Source organism: Aythya fuligula, chromosome 7 (genome assembly GCF_009819795.1).
Source record: "Aythya fuligula isolate bAytFul2 chromosome 7, bAytFul2.pri, whole genome shotgun sequence".
Lineage (NCBI taxonomy): Eukaryota > Metazoa > Chordata > Aves > Anseriformes > Anatidae > Aythya > Aythya fuligula.
Window position 1 is genome coordinate 22,235,735 of NC_045565.1, and position 16,467 is coordinate 22,252,201.

Below are 16,467 nucleotides of genomic sequence, written 5' to 3' on the forward strand. Positions count from 1 at the left end.
AAAACCACAGGAATACAATTATTTTTGTGTTTTGTTGTTGTATGGTGTTGGGATGGAAGAAGGTCTAATTAAGCAACTCTCCACTGTTACACACAGTGGTGAAAGAATTGACTGTGACATGAGTTATGTATCCTAAAATTAAGGCAAGGTTGTTCAATAGCTTAGGTGTATTATTTTAGAGCAAAATCTGCAACAAAAGATAATTAACACCAGAAGAACACAGATACCATTATTTTCTTATAGAAATAATACAAATGCCTTATTTTAGTTATTCCTTTTTTGACAGGTATGTTAAGTTGTTCTTTTCATGTCAATCTGATCTTTTAAAAATTAATATCATTATTGAATAAGCTTTGATAGGTTAAAGTCCAAAAGAAGTAGATTCTGTTTAGCTAAAATGTCCCACAGTGCTCTGATGTGTTAAAGTGACCCAATTACTGTATATACTTACCAAGGAAACTTCTAACTGAAATATCAAAATCTATCCTAAATAATCAGCAAACTAAATGAAGCCAAGGGCCATCCTTTGTTTTAATTACCATAATTTCCTCAATGTCTCACTTATAAAAAGTGTGTATTTCCTTGTTCACCTCTTGTCTTATTTCCGTAGTTAGGCTGTTTCACGCAAGAACAGTTTGCTTCAGACACTGATTTTGATTTTGTGATGCAAATTTTTAAACACTTCAGTCAAATGTTTTCAATTTCCTCTGTCATGGGTCAATGGCAAAGACTCCATTGACTTCCACAAATGTAGGAGCAGATGTGAAGGGTCGAATTCATGATACATGTGTAAACAAATGAAAATGTTTTCCACAAGAAAGCCAACTTTAAGATGCCAAGAACTCTTAACTTATAACAAGTTTTTTTGTTGTTGTTGGTTTTTTGTTTGTTTGTTTGTTTTTTCTGCCAAGGTCTTCAGCTGTTGAGGCCATGGAGCAAAACTGCTGATTTTTACAAAATTAATTAAATGGCTATCAACCCAGCCAAACATATAGAAGAAATTTAAATTGTTTTAACTTTACAAATATGGAAAGGAAAACTAGAGAAAACACATAAAAGATAGAGTGAATAGAATAAAGATATGATTACTGTTAACAACCATCTATCAGCCTGTTTCACTAGGATGGTTGATAAGACTTCACATTTTCCTTTAAAATAGGGGATTTACCCTGTTTTTGCATTAATCTCTTCTGTGTCTTTTACTGTCATCTCTTAAACCACAGTGAATTTTTTAACTGAGAAGAGGATAACGACCGTTCTGTAATGTCTGGGTAAATCAAATCTCCATCTAACATCTTCTGAGCATTTACATGAATAAAGGTTGGTTTAAGTACTACTTTCATGAAAACAAACAACCAAAAAATTGATAGCATTTTTCTTAACAGACTAATTTGTTCTAATTTTCCTGCTTATGAAAAACAGAGAAAATCATTTGTCACAAGGCTAAACTGGAATTGTGCCCTATTCAGTAAAGCTGTATGTATCCTTTTCATGGACCTTACAGAGGGCCAAGTACAGTTCTTCCAGTATGATCCTAGAAGTTCATGGGTCACCCTCTGTCATTTCCTGCATTCCTAGCTTCTCTTCAAGGTAGATACAGTTACTCAGAAAACCTGACATGGTTCACAGAGTTTGGTTTCCCATCATACAAGCACACGTATCTGCCATAGTTGTTTTAGGAGAAATAGAAGAACACATCTACTTTCCTCCAAACCTCTGTGTGACATGATGTCCTGCAGTGCTTCCAAAATGGATCAGTGATATCAAGGCAAAGGCTATCCTGTAAATTATTTTAACATAGGTATATTTCTTTACCCTGGTTGTAATATGCTTTACCTGAACAATCTGCTGGAACAGATTGTTGGGCAGAAGATTTTTAACCATGCTATCTAAGCTCTGTTCAGAACAGATCTAAGAATAAAAGAAAAAATCATAATCATCTCATAAATTATCTACATGATTATTTCTACTATTGTCAAAGAACAGATTAAGGAAAAATTCTATCATAGATGGATTTAATGAGCCAGTTAAGGTTATTCAGTATTGCCACTGCAATCAGACTGACAGTATATAAAATACTTTTCTATTAATATTTTTTAAAAAGAAAAAGCAGTTTTGCAACAATACAGACTGTCTAACCATTCCATGAATCTTTCATTGCAAACTGAACATACTGTTTTAAATCCCTCCCTTTGAAATTATTATTGCGCCTGGAGTTCAACAGTGTAGTAGATGATTACTAGTCCAAGAGTCAGGGGGCTGAAATTCTGTACCAGTTGCTTCAGAATACAGGAGCTTAGTATATTATGAATGGCTATTTATGGTTTGTATACCCTGGTTGTGATTGTGCCATAAAAACTGACAGGTTTCTATTCTGATTTCCAATCTAGTACTGAAATCAGTAGTGAGGGTCAGTTTCCTTCTTGATTTGACAACCTTTGCAGAATTACTGTAGATTTAATGATTGGCAACTATAAACAAAAAGGAAATAAATACATAGAGGAGTTGTGTTGACACACTGTAGTATGTAAAACTATTGATGTAGCATGGAAGATAGATTTCACTTAAGTCAATGGGAATTTTGTTACTGGGTTCCACATTGCCAACATTTCAGTGTCAGTACATAGAGTTTGGCTATTTTTACCTCGGATTAGCATACAGTTCATCTGCTTTCCTACCCTTACTCTCTTATTTTCCTCTCTTCCTACTCTCCCTACCTTCTTACCTCTCAATGGTTCCTGTTCTGTATCTGCTGCATCTGCCAGGCAGTTAAATTTTAAAATAGCTTCTTCCCTTTGAAGTGCTAATGCTAACACTGCTATTTCTATAACAAGTAACATCACTGACTGTTGTGGTTTGCTTTTACTTTTTATGTATTTGCATGTGCATTTGTATGTGTGTTTTTAACAGCAATAAAATAGAAAAAAATAAAGGAAAAAAAAAACTCCTAATTAAGTTTTCTAAATAAAAGTTATATCCCAGCTGCTCCACCTCAGGCTGTGATCTTGTCAGATCTCACAAGCTAAGCAGGTCAAACTTGGAGAGTAATTAGATGGGAGACCTCTGAGGAAAAACCAGGTGCTGTATGTGGTGGCACTGAAGATTCAATAGCTGCCACAGTTCAATTTCAGTAAGTGTTAAAACATTGTTTATGTTGTTCTTTCTTCATTCACTCTCAGTGGCCATTAAATACAGTAAGTCAGTATGTAACCGCCATTACTGAAAATCTTAATACTGCTTATTGCCAGAAGGTAGGAGGATGCTCTTGGACAAAGGACGTCTTTGTACATACTCTCCTTTTGTAGTCTTCTCCAACCATCTGCTAGTATCCTAGATAGGAAAATAGATGAGCTATACATTGGAGACAGAGGACTGGACTTTCAATCACATCCAGTCATGGTATTCATGTTTTTTTTTAACAGCCTGAATTGTTTTATGTGTTAAACGCTTAAGAAATTACTGTTTTCTTCTTCATGATGTTTTCTTTCTGCTGTTGAATAAAATACATATGTGCATGTTTATTTTAAACATCTATTCTCTACCATATTTACAGTAATCATAATCTGCCCTAGTGTGGCCTTTATACAATATCATGTACTGTTATGTAGCAAAATACAAATAATAAATCATTTCATACTTGGGTGTTAACCTTAAAGAGTTTAGGAGTCCTTGCAAATCTCCTGTGAGATTTAGAAAGCTCAGAGATGTCCATTTTAAATATTTATATTTCGTTCTTCCACACTGTGTATGTTTCATTCATGAATGTGTTGCATCTTCCATGTAAATCATTTCATTTATTTCCAGGTATAGGAAAAAAAAACAACACTGATTAATAATGAAGTCACCAGTTATGTGTGCACTAAGGAAATAATTTCTGCTATGTAGATTATCCTCAAGATTTGCTTTGGAAAAGATAATCTGATAAAACAGTTTACTGCCTTGTATAAATCAGGAATGTGTGAGTATGCTTCAGTGGGTTGAACAGTGGGACAAAGTGGGCTTGTCCTCTTGCAAGGCTTTCTTTGAGTTGATTCTGTTTGTTTGCAAGGAACGATAAAATTCTATTTCCTGGAACAAAGCAATGGGATATTCCTTCACCAGTTGCTCTAAGCCACAGACAGTCATTCCACTGCCCCAAAGGCTCTGTCCTTCTCTAAACTTTTTTCAAGGCTCCAGGGGCAAATTCAAAACATACCTGGTTACATTTTCTCTCTCTTTTTTTCCTAGACTTCCTAGAGAGGGTGGTGTAGGTGTCCTGAGGAGGTTCTAAGCACCTAAATCTTCACCAAAAAAAAAAAAAAAAAAAAAAAAGTTGTTAATTCCCAACTTTTTCCTGCGTATAGGAATGCCTTTTTGATTTAGCTACTCTTTGTGGTCTTTGAATGATAGCTAGATATACCAGTTTCAACTCCCAAAGTATAAATTATTCCTACAAACACCTTAAAGAAAGGTGTTCCTTTGAAAACGGGAGGTGGGAATTGCATAAGTCAATTAATAACAATATATATTTTTATATACAAGATTTATCACTTTAATAACAGTATGCGTATTTATACCTGAGATTTATCGCTCTCTGTCACACAGCTTTTTATTGTGCCCAAAGGCTGGTCAAAAGGGGGGGTGAGAGGAGGGAGGGGGGGAAGGTGGAAGGAGGGGAGAATATTCCCACTAGATGGAGGAACTATTGATAGGGATTGATCTTTCTTCAGTGCAGTCCTGTTTCTAAAAAGTGACATAAAAAAATCCCATTTCCAGAAATTATGCATATGGAGAAAGCTTCATTTTTCAGAGATCCAACCTATATCAGTCTTCACCAGCAGTCCAAAACTTATCCAAGTTTTCTCCAAGGTACCTGTTCTTTGGCTTTAATTTGACATTAGCTCCTTTTTTATATATTGGCTGTGTCTGCATGTTTATGTTCTCCATGTTTAGCCCCTTTTTGTTTCACTTGTATTTATTTCCTTCTTAAAACAGCAAAACCACTCCACCCACTTCATTCGCATTCTGAGCTGGCTTTTCCAAGCTTTTGTTTTGTACATAGATGTGTAATTGTGTTTGGGGTTTAGAGACTACAGTCATTCCAGCTACTTGTTTCTGCAAAGGAGCATAATGACTTCTTACATCTATCTTAAATGAAGAGGGACAGCTATACCCAAGAGCTGCAGTGGGGTTTATCTGACATAATTTTACAGCATTATAAACCACATTACAGCTGAAACTTCAGGACCAGCAAACCAGTAAAGGTCTTGGTTCAGCATTATGGTGTAGTGAGTTTTCCTTCTGGTGATGTCACATCTGTTGTGCCAGAAGCAAGAAATGCATCGAGGTTTTGAAGGGCATCTGCAATGCCATCTTTGGCTAAGAAGGTTGTTCAGAGAAGGTGTACTACACACATCAGTCCTGTGTGCAACGTACCCTGGCTGTGTAGTTAGTTTTGGAATGTTTTCAGGGTAAGGGAACTACAAAACCAATTTTAGATACAGTCTGCTCTGAGTCTGCAGAAGGTAAAATTCAGATGGACTAGTAATTTGGGGTGTTATTGTCTTTTGGATTATCTTAATCCTTGCTCTGAGTGTTCATTCACCCTTCCAAGTCACTGTGCTTTCTTCTGTTTACTGCATCTGGTTATCCAACCTAGTGCAGTGCAAGGGTCTTATAAGTGAGGATATTTCAAATCAAAGGCAAATTTAAAAATCAGAAATAGAGTATATAGTAACATGTTTCAGCTTCAAAAAATAACTACACTTTCTTGGAATGCCCTCAGTAATCCTTCAGCAGATGCCAAACCCTGAGGTTTCATATGATAAAGTTTGTGTAAGTTTTATGTAAATTGAAATTCATATTTGTCTACATAATTTCACTTTGTTATAAAGCTGCAAAGAAAATGTCTTTGCAGAACAAGGAAATGTTGAGTCATATTCACTCCAAATGAACACTAGTGACTTGAGTACAGAAAGATAGATTTTCCCCATTATTTGTCAAATGTATAATTCACTTTAAAATTAATTGAAAATCAGGGAAATTATACCCTTTATGACTTGAGTTTTAGTCTGTGCTTCAGACTGAAATAAACACTCAATCATGGCTCAATTGAAACCACAGTTTCTGTGTAGTGGTCAGAATTAGTCATAAATCTGACTTCGTGAACCTTAGTGGATGAATAACGGTGACCAGAATTTGAGTATTGAGTCTTGAATCAAGCAAATGTCATATGGCCTTCAGGACAGGAATATTTCAGATAGCTGTACTATTATAATTTGTTTTAATTTTACCAAATCAGGATTAATTCTGTCTTCCTTCAATACAATTAATTTTCCAGAAGAAATCTAGAAAACTTCTGATGTTTATATTTTCATATTAGCTACTTTATTTAGGGATTTCATGTCAAATACAGTGAATCCTCAAAGAAAATTCAGTGAGTGAAATCCTAGCCCTGTTGAAGAAAAATAGCATAATTTCTTCGAGTTTTATGTGATCAAGATTTAGACTAAAGTCTTTGGCAGAGATGTGCCGCCAAGAACAAATGTCTGGATGTGGCAGCACTGAAACTCTGAGTGATCTGCAATGTTAACACAGATATAACTTGAAACATTCCCAGTGAATCTGCATCCAGATAAGTTCAGGTGCTGCAATTGGAACTACGTATCCAGATTTAATAAATCGGTCTCTCTTATAATACCAGCAAGGCATCAGAAAGGATGTTAATTATCTGTTAGAATTAGAATTAGTTGTACTTCAATTAATAAAAACAATAGAACAGATCCAGTGTTTGACATTTTGAATACTTTTTTTAGGTACATAGCTACACAGAAGTCATCAAGATGACTCATGAATGAAATTGCCTATGCAATGGAGTTCTGTGGCAAGGAATCTGGAGAATTTCCAAAAATACTTAGAACAGGTGGAAAGCACTGAAAATAGGTCTTTTCTCTTTCCAAATTGGCCATGTGGATTTTATTTTGAGTCACGGTCTTAAGCTATTTGTAAATAGGAGATCTAGCACAGCAGAGACACTACATGTAGACTTTCTCACCTTGCTAGCCATATGTGTTCTTCATCTGTAGCCTTTCAGTATCTCTATACCTTTATTCCTGTCTCTCAAACATATGACAATTGATCCACTACCTCATTAAACACCTATGCTTTTTCTAGAGTTTCATGCTAGATGTCCCGAAGCAGACATTTCTATATAGACAATTATTTAATTGGAATAGATGAAAACTAGCACAAAAATTTTTACATGGATAAGGAGCTTCAAAAGAAAGACAGATTGTGCTGAAAAGAGAACTGTATAACATGGAATTTCATAGAATCAGTCTTATTATTTCAGTATCCCTTAATAGTTTTACTAGTAATCTTAGGAAAAAAAAAAAAAAAAAAAAAAAGAAAGAAAAAGTGATATTTACTGTTGATTCCCAACTTGCCAATAACACACACATGATATTGAAGCCAAGAAATGGTGTTATATTATAAGATAACAAACGTCATCATTATGAACTAGAGTCTAACAAAAATGTTTGGTATGATTTGGTAGTTTGTGAATCTGAAGTCAAACATCATGAGAAAAAAATATCATTAGTGCTGAGCACAGAGAAACTATACGCTATCTGCACTGGAAAGTCATGAAAGAAGGCCAATGCTATCTGCATCAGTGTTTAAATAAAGATGAGACACTTGATGGCTGTTATGCATGTTACTTAGAGTTTAGAAGAATGGCATGTAAAAATCTGTCCATCAGTGTTTAAGATACACTAAATCAAACTGTAATAGGTTACAAAGGTCATTGGGGATATAGAGAACTTGCTTTATGAAAAGAGATTAGAAGAGGATCTGGCTGAATTAAATAAAAATTGTATTTTATATAAATAAATCAAATGGTGTACAGGAGAGAATATCACTTAAAGATGTGATAGAGAGAAAAAAATGAGATGATTTCTAGTCAGAGGAGTGATGTTCAGGAACTGCCTTCAGTTGGAACAGTGAAATGAACTGATTTTAAAATAAATCACTGGATTATAGAAGATATATAGAAGATAATATATTTTGCTGAAAATCAGAGTTTTAGCTTGGTGATTCAAAGTTTTACTTGAGGGTTTGTTTTTTTTAATTACCTTTTTGTGCTAAAACTGATGTAATTGTATGAAAAATTTGATTCTGACAAACTTTTTTTTTTTTTTCCCCAATAAAAACAGACAGAACAGTTCCATTTAATATTATTTAATGATCTTGGAGCACCAGTAATAAATACAAAGAAGTAATACAGTGACTATAGCTAGAAGCCATCAGAAAACAATAAGGAAAATGAAAATAACACGATAAACAGACATCAGATTAAAAAAAAAAAAATCATCAAAATATTAATCCAGGACACAAGCTTTACAAACTTCTAAAGACACACTTCAGAATTGGCTTTACCTGGGTCCTTATTCTAAAGGAAGAATGACTTGCAATACAGGGGAACCCTCAGAATTACTTCTATAAGAGTTCAGAAATGTGAAGAAAATGTGAAACGTTTGAAAAAGAGGGCAATTAAGTTCTTTACTTTACAAGAGGCAAACAAATATTATGAAAAAAAAAAAAAAAAAAAAAGAAAAGAAAAGAAAATTGAGCTGTAATTCTCAAGTGTTATTGTGCCAAATGTGTAGTCTAACTGCAATCACTCAAGTATGAAACACAGAGATTTTAGTCCTGCTATAAGTGCAAATTACAATGCAACCTCAGCTGTGGAGTAGCAAGTAATTACTCTTTTGCATGCAAGTAACACAAAATCTACAGCATAATGGGAAAGGAAAAATAACAATAACATGTTATGGAAATGAAAATTTCCCACAGAATGGCTCCACCTTTCCATCATATATTCTGTTCCTTTCTCCTTACACAGCTTTAATCCTCATTGTCTATGATTATCTAACTAAGGACTTGTGACAGTTTGGGGGATCTCTCTACGTACAGCTTATGAATTCTGTTTGATACTTGGTTATCTCTATATATAGCTGTGTCAGGTCAAAAATAGTTTGCTTCCACAAGAGGTGACAGAAGAAAATTTTGCTCTTGGCACATGATCAATAAAGAATTGGTAATCTCCTATTGAAGTACAATTCCTTGAAGAAGGAAGATGCTACCAGGTAGGCAGACCAGGTTTATAGATGAGGTGAGGAAGTAGTAAATCAGTGCTAAATCATGTTCTACACAAATTTCATTGCTCGATTAGGGAGCTGCCTACGAAGTGAGGAGGCTGGAAGAGCAAGTGTCTCCTTGCTGTTGTAGACTTAGTACATCTGGTAGTGAGCATCAGAGGACTGCTGGACTTGCAGGACTTCCACCTTTTTGTGGAATGGAAAAATAAAGTCAGAGACACGCAAGTGGGTTCCTGCCTAGAGCGGTACGTTTCTCGTGGCAGTTCGCGTAGCAGCTGGCTGTCCGCCTTAAAAGCCGAGCTGTTGCTTGCTTAACCCTCCATTGGAAACAACTCCAAGTCCAGTGCACCCCAAGTTTAAACAACCGGGATGTGAAGGAATCCAGGGCGCCTCTCAGAGCAGCAGTACAGTGAGAAAGCCCCGTGCCCGGATCGGCGCCGGCTTGGGCGACAAGCTGGTGGCGCCGCTGGCCCGCAGCGAGCCCTCACGCGACTGGCACCGCGCTGCCTGCGGACCTCGGCCACAGCGACCGGCGCGCCGGCTGAGGGGGCGCGAGCCGCGGCCGTTAAACCCCAACGGCTGCCCACGCGAGGGGCGCCCCCCGGCCCCCTGCCCAGCCCCGTTCGGGCGGCGGAATTGGGGATGAACCCCGTGAGAAGGGAGGCTGCTGTGCGCCCTGCCCTGCCTCCCGCAGCCCCCCGCCTGCCGCCTCCTCCTCCGGCCGGCGGAGTCGATGCATTAATCATGATGCGGCCGCTGTTAATGCGTTCACGCCGAGCGGGCTGTGCCACCGGCTCGCGGCGGAGCGCGGCGGGCTGAGGGCGTGAGGAGAGCTCCGGAGCCGAGGAGCCGCCGCCGCCGCCAGACGCGCGGAGTCGAGGCCGCGGCCGCACCCGCAGCGCTCTCCATGGCTCCGGAGGAGGTAACGGGAGACACCCGTCGCGCTCCCCGTCCCCCCGGCCGTGAGGGAAGGGGCAGGGCCGAGGGTGTGCGGGGTTGGCGGCGCTGGCCGGGCGGCTTCAACTTGCCGGGCGGGGGGAGGGGGGGGCAGGATCTTACCGCGGGAGAGTCTTCGCCTCGCGTCCCTGAGGTTCCCCCCCCCCTCCGCCACAAGTCCTGCCCGTGGTTTAAAAATTGCTCTCTTGGCATCACTGTGCGGGAGCCGGGCTTACTTTCACCGCCGCTGACGCTGTCAAAAACGTGGTGGCTTCGGCGGTAACAACGCCGAGCCCCCTCCCTCCGCCAGCCTGCCGGGTCACCCGCTCCGCGTGAGAAATTAACCGCCGGTAATCCATTAGCTTCATCTTCCCCACTTACGCGAGAGTGATGAAGAGTTGCTAATTAATTTACACACGAGGAAATTATCTCTGAAGGAAGGAAAAATACCCCGTTGCACCTGCTCCGTCGAGACTTGTCATCTGAATCTGGAGGAGAGCTGTAAATCATGTAAAGTGTTCGCGGTGAAATCGGCTCCTGAGAGCTGTAGGATTATGTATCCAAATGCTGAATTTACAATTCCCACTAGGAAAAGACTGAAACTCAGGTCAGATATAAACTACATCATTTCATTTAAAACTAAACTGTACTTATTTGTTGTAATTCTAAAGGGGATTTTTTCTTTTCTCCTGATTAAATAGAAAGTACTATCAGAGCACGTAATAATGATTTACATGTTATAGCCTGAAATTTCTTGCAGACTTGGAAGTGGTTGGCAGTGTAAGGATGATGCTTTAGTTTCACATATGCCCTCTTATTTTTGCTACACATGGAAAGACTGAGAATAACCAGGCTTTTAAATTTTACTTAGTTTTTGGTATGTACAAAACCATATTTTCTGATATACAGAAGGGAGAGAACTTGGACTAGGGAGACCACAACTTCCATTGAAAAGGCTGATTTTCTCTACCAACTGAAATCTGTGTGATGTCTGCTTTGATTATTTCCATCCTTTGAGAAAACCATTAAAAATGTGATAAGCTGCTTCCACGAATTCTACTTGCTGCCTCTAAGGCAATACTACAATAGTTCTTGACACTTGTCTGTTAAATGAGCTGAACTGGGGAGAACTACTGTTCAGTAGGATTCTTGTTTTTAGGGATATTTATTCCCATGTCAGATATTTCTTGATATATTAGAAAATGTGTGGTTGTTGTTGTTGTGTTGTGTTTTTTGTTGTTGTTGTTGTTTGTTTATTTGTTTGTTTTCAGACTGGTGAGGTCATGTTTTCATATTATAAAAATTCTTTGATTTTTAATTTCTAGTTTAGTTTTATTGCACAAGTGAATTTTGCAATATATGACTAGTTTTGTTGCTGACAAAACTAGTTTGAGGTTTTGTCATTTCAGAACTAAAATATATTAGAGTTAATTACTTTAATACTTTAATATCCCAACATATAATACTGATAATACTGTAAATGATAAATATTATTGTTTTAATTATGTAAAAGTACTAATTTCTAGTTAAAAACATTGCATGTGTTGTAGTTGGAGACTGTACATTGCATTAAATCATGTCATCAGAGTGAAGGAATGAAGGAGGTTGTGTTCTTCAACAGTGGTGGCACATGTGATTTGAAAGTTTCATCAGTTGTAGGCTTATTGTAAAAGTATATGGATACAAGTGGCAGCAGAGGGCTAAACTAATAAAATATACTAAAACTAATAGAGAAACCCAAGAGGTAAGATAGAACATATGAGCTAGGCTAACCACTGAATATGCTTACTTTGAAGACCAGGATGTTTGCAGTGGTTGTCCTATCACTGTTCTACAGCTACAGAATAAGGGAACCAAAAATAAGCATAGGCTGAAAGGAAAGGAAAAAAAAAAAAAAAGACAAAAAAAAAAAAGTAAAGAAGGCTAGAGAGGTGAGGGGAAACATTTTGAAATTTTGACAGTCTGTCAAATTCATTTTTTCCAGTACTTCATGTCATTGCTGAACTAAGTCATATTCACATATGTAGCAGTTTATGTCATTTAAGGTGGAATCCTCTGTTTAGTCTACCAATTAAATAAGATTCTGTTTTTCTGAATTTAATATAGCACAGAAAAAGAGGTGATAGAGGTCAAATGGCAGTCAGTAAAGGTGGTTTTATCTTTGAATTTGAAACAGGAGAGCAATTTATTTTCTTCTCTGATTCTTCTAATTGAAAATACTATGGCGAGCAGTGGTCCCTGAAGTGGCCAAAGCATACTAAGCAGTAGCCATTTACTGGTCTAAGATAGCACTGCAATAGGAATACTTTTTTTCTTTTTAAACAGCATTGTTCAGGTCACAGTGCTTTAACTATGTAGATTACATGTGAATAACAAGGAAATTCTGAAAAAAAAATAGGGGTTTGACCAACTTCTGTCATAGCTAAAGTTCCCATCGTGTGTAGATTCTGAAGTGAAATTTATGTTTGGCTGCCAAAGTGTGGTTCAAGTTACATCAGAAAAGCATTTGCTTCTTTTCTAATCTAAAATAAAAAAAAAAAAAATCATTGGTCAACCAGAAGGACATTGGGAAATGTGTTTACAGCCACAGCACTTCACTGTGCATACAATAATAACATGATTGTGTTTGATACAATGGATTGCAGGCATGGTGACTTCAGCGAATGATGGACCCGCCTACTTTCTCAATATTTGCAATGGGTTGAGTATGTTTTTCTGTGATGAGACCACAATGCTGAATGTTTCTCAATAGACATGGCTTCAAAAGTTGCTGAATGGATCAGAGTTAGCTGACTGCACCGCTGCTTGATGTTCTCTTAGTGCTATAAAAATAACTACTTGGCCCATATCTGTAGTCATATGAATATACCCTTTCTATTTTCTGTAGCTATTTTTGATTCACTCTTTGGTGCTTGACATAAGAAAACTTTTGAATGGTCAGTGATTAACATCAAAGCAGTAGGCTACATGGAGGATGATTAAATGTATGTCTTAGAATCTTATGTGAGGTTTTCAGACAGCAACATCATTACAGAAAGGATAGTGCCAGGATTTCAGATATATGCATAGAGTACAATCAAATTCCTATTCTGGCTATTTATATAGTAAGCAGAAATCTATTAAACTAGCAAGGATGACAAATATTTAATGAAGACTGAAAGAAGCTGTATCATTTCAGTATGTTTACAATGCACTGTTCTATTTAGTTGCTGATTAAATCTTTCGATCTCAAGGAATCTTGATCTTTCGATCTTCCAGTCATCTACTTTGATGCAATATTCTAGAAAAGCATAAGGTAGAGGTTAAAGTCTTAAGACTGTTTTCTCTTAAAGATGAAAAGTTTGTTTTAGTCCTCTTATAACCCCAATTGAACTTCAGTGGGAATAGTTGGAAGAAAAAACCTGGGAAGGGAGGGGAGCAGAACAGAGAGCAGTTCTTTGCCATACTAATTCAGGGCTGAAGAAGAGGCCTTTTCAGGGTTAGGCAATAGCATTATCTAATCTCAGACATAAGCTGACTACGGTCTACCTTAAAGCTAGTTAAATACTTTGCCCTGTTGCTCTTTCTGGTTAAAAGTTTTGAAACCTCTCCTATAATATGTAGAACTTTCTTCTAACTTCCAACCTAAATATATTCTTTGATTCCTAATTTGTAGTGTCTCAGTTTTATTACTTAAAGACAATTCCTTCTTTTGTGTGTATTCCTCAGTAAATTATAAACATTGATCATGTGCCGTTCATGTGCTAAGATCAAAGAAGCCAGAGCAAGTCTGTCAAGTTAAACAAGATACATACAGAGCCTAGAAACTTGATTCTCCTGAATTCTGAACATATCCCACCTGCATCCAATGCTGTGTCCCTGAAGTGTCTCCTCTATGTCTTAAATAACAGTTCTAATGCTCTACTTGGTCTACTAAAAATACCATACCAGATACTGGTGAAGATTAAGTTTGTTCTACAGGTATACCTAATTGGATTAGTTTTGCAGGAAAGATGTGAATTCTTTTTCCCTGTAGTTCTGAAATTATAAGATACCATGTAATCAGAAATTCTACTATTTGCACTCATGTGGCTTTGAAGACTTGCTAAATGTTTTCCCATTTCTAATAGGAATGGGAAAAACTAACTCCAAAAGTCCTCCAACGTCCACTGTAGAATAGTGAGAGTCTTGTATCAAGAATACTTCCTGTTTTTATCAAAACACCTCTACTTTTTTCCAAGCTCACAAAATAGCACATGACAAAATCCATCTGAAGAGTGATTTTTAAATAAATCCATTCATTATGTCACCTGTAGTTAGTTTTATATCTACTTTATTTTTTTGTGTTACACCCTTTTCAAATGAATAAATAATTAATGGGTGATGCCATGTCAAATTATTTGCTGAAATTTGAAGAGATTTCCTTTACCTTAATATTTTCTTTTAAGGTAAACTTGTTTGCTCCGGCTTGATGTATCTTTATAAATTATGTTGAAAATATCCTGCTTTTTTTTTTTTTTTTTTTTTTTTATGATCCTCTTTATAGTTGATATAGTTGGGAAAAAAAAAAAAAAACTATTAAACTATTACACTTCTTATACATTGAAATCAGAATAACAGTTGCCTAGGCCACTTCCTCCTCTTATCTTAAGCAGGACATTTTATACTCTTGAGTCTACTCTCCACTCTGATATAGATTCTTCTTGAAACTCACTGTTTATAAAGTGTAGAATCCTACAGATTTCTGGTGATGATGCTAGGTCCTTTGTAAATTTCCTACCTTGTGCCTGTCCATTAATAATCCATCAAGGAAGCTTAATCTAATAGCTCAAAAGCCACTGTATTCTTAGTTGGTAAGAACAGGAACCTGAATGAAACACTTTTTTTTAGTACCTTGTTTAATTTGCTAGGTCATCTTTGTGTCCCTATTGCTTCTTTCTTTCCCTGTTCCCCAATTACAATTACTGTCCATTTTGTTCTGCCACTCAGGTGGATGTTCCCCTGAGACTTAACAGTCAAAAAGATAGGGGAGAAATATCTTGGGATTCTTGTGATAACTTGGGCAACCCTTGGCCATGGAATCATTTAATTGCCTGTGGAAATTTGCTACAGAATTGGAAAGTAATAATTTAAAGCTTAATTTAAACTTGACTTAGGTTCTATAATTTTAAATAACAGACTAACATGTCTACAATGGGTAAATCTGTTGAAATTATACAAAGATATTGTAATTCTCTGGATACAATTTTATGAAGACAGGTAGTTCATATGGCTCGACATAAAGAATATTATGACTTTCTGCTGGAAGGGCTTTGAAGCCCTTTTCTCATCCAGGTTTCCTAGACTTCAGAAGTGAAGAATCTCTCCATTCTCTTGAATTCTATGTTTTTGCTGAGGTGTCTGTCTTATTTTTGTAGAACTTTCTTGCCTGTTAAAAGCTGGTTCCTATTTTCAGTCCAGTCCTTTTCTCCTGGTATCAGTAAAACAAGTGACAGTATCAGAACCTTATCAGTGCTGCCAGCTAAGTTTTAAATGGAAATTGTGGAATTGAGTAGAATGTTGCTACATGTTCATCTGTAGCCTTGAAAAACCATTACCATTTCATGCATGTTTAGAAGTTTAGGTTTTCTAATCATTAATGTAAGAATCTAGTTTCCAAATATTGACCAATTTATATAGCGACCCCCAGCCCTCCTTTGCAGTTAGCCCCCCTTGGCTAAAACTAACATATAGATTAGGAAGTTTTTAAGCCTACAGAATGAAGATAAGCCCTTCATACTTAGGAAAGAGATGTTTCTAACTGATATGTGAAGTAAGTGAAAAAGCTACTAAAATGAAATGTTCTGCAATGGCTTGAATAACGAGCTGGAACAAGACTATAGGTACATTGCATTAATTAAGTTAAAGTGTGGTTTTTAAAACAGCTGTATTGTCTAAATATTTGAGTGTTTTTTGTTTGTTTTGTTTCAAATATAAATAGTGATTTGCATCAATATTAATTTTACTTTGTTTTGGTACCACAACTTAAAAAAAAAAAAAAAAAAACCTTCAGTAGTGTTGATTTTACTTAATTCCCAAAGTGTAACAAGATCTCAGTGGAAATGCAATGGTGTAGTATTACTCTTACTTCATGGTGGTGGTGAGGACCTCTGGAGGAGACCCCTGCTCCTCAAAGCAGGCTCACCTACAGCATGATACACAGGGCTATGTCCAGTTGCACTTTGAATATCTCCAAGGATGGACAAACAGCTTCATTAGGCGACCAGTGTTTAACCACCTTCATATTAATTTTGTTTGTTTGTTTGTTTGTTTGTTTTTCATAGTGTTCAGATGGAATTTCTTATCTTTCTGAAGCAAGGGTTTTTTAAAGTCGGCTTGCTGCAGGTGATGGCAAAACCTTGATAAAAATTGTACC

At 36.9% G+C, this 16,467-nt stretch overlaps 1 protein-coding gene across 3 annotated transcripts in view; it reads left to right on the top strand.

The window, feature by feature from the left end:
• LOC116491195 (heparan sulfate glucosamine 3-O-sulfotransferase 1-like) overlaps positions 1–16,467 on the top strand; it is a 103,042-nt gene that overhangs the window by 40,338 nt on the left and 46,237 nt on the right. The window contains exons 1-2 of one of the 3 annotated variants that reach the window (XM_032190993.1): positions 9,950–10,059; positions 10,511–10,680. The exons of 1 other annotated variant lie outside the window; for it this stretch is intronic. The gene's annotated coding sequence lies outside the window, so the exon portion shown is untranslated. Of the gene's footprint in view, positions 1–9,949; positions 10,060–10,510; positions 10,681–16,467 lie in introns of those variants that run through there. One more of the 3 variants, XM_032190995.1, reaches the window with a different exon arrangement.